Source organism: Cicer arietinum, chromosome 3 (genome assembly GCF_000331145.2).
Source record: "Cicer arietinum cultivar CDC Frontier isolate Library 1 chromosome 3, Cicar.CDCFrontier_v2.0, whole genome shotgun sequence".
NCBI lineage: Eukaryota > Viridiplantae > Streptophyta > Magnoliopsida > Fabales > Fabaceae > Cicer > Cicer arietinum.
Window position 1 is genome coordinate 31,096,129 of NC_021162.2, and position 1,263 is coordinate 31,097,391.

The following is a 1,263-nucleotide window of genomic DNA, read 5'->3' on the forward strand; positions in this document are numbered from 1 at the left end:
CGTAAAAGGGTTGTAAGGAAACATACTGTTTGTGGTTACACAATCGATTAGGCAATCGACTGGCACAATCAGAAATAAAAATTGTGCAAGTCAGTGGCAACCTGATTTGTATGCTAATCGATTGGCACATCGACTATGCAAATCACAAAGTAAAAACTGATTGAAACAAATCGATTGGGCAAGTCATAGGGACAATCCATTTACTAGGATAATCGATTGACAAATTGATTGCACAAATAATATTCCAAAAGTAACATGACCTGTGACAAACACAATCGATTGGACAATCTATTGTGAGAAATTCAATCATGTTAAGTTTGGTATCAATCGATTGGGAAATCGATTGAACTAAACAACTGGTAAGAACTTTTCAGAAAAATATTACCAAATCGATTGGCACACCGATTAACATGAAATTAGCTAAGTTCCTGTTTTAAGCACAATCGATTGGCAAATCGATTGAAACAAATATTTGAAATCACAGGGAACTCTTAGTTTGTGGCCAAATCGATTGTGTATTTGTAAATCGATTATGAAACTTAGTGAATTGACTACGTAATCGATTGATGTGATTTTATTATTGGAACAAAACATCTAACATCGATTATGCAATCGATTCATATAAGTCTGCAAATAATTTACTGAAAAGTGTACTTAAAAGAATCGATTGGGAAATCGATTGGTTTGTATAGTTTCAAGATTCAAGAAAAACAAGACTTGCGATAATCGATTGGCAAATCGATTAAGCCTGTTTTATGACTTTAATGAATCGGTTGGTAAATCGATTTATTAGTTGTTTTTCAGAAACTATATAAACAGTTTTCTATCATTTTCTCAAAATAACTTTTTAACACTTGATAATACTTGATAATACTTGAATTTTGTTAGGGTTAGAGTGTTGATTTGGGAGAAAATGAATATATGGCTTTATGGGTAAAATCTTAGAGTTAGGTTTTGGTTATATTGATGAATGTTTCGCGGAAAATGAATTTAAACTCATTTATGTATGATTTTGAGTAAATGAAACTTGTTTTGTTTGAGTGGTGGATTGTGTTGATTTGTGTTCGTCGCATTTGACGTGTTCTTAATTAATACTGATGAAATTTGTTGTGTGTATGGTTGGATTCTGTGGAGAAATGAATTGATGTGTTTTGGTGTGAGTTGTGGATTGGAACTGATAATAGGTTTGAGTTTATTTTGTGTGGAATTTGAAAACCATTAGAGTTAAACGAGTATTAAAAATGGGGAATCTTTTAATATCTC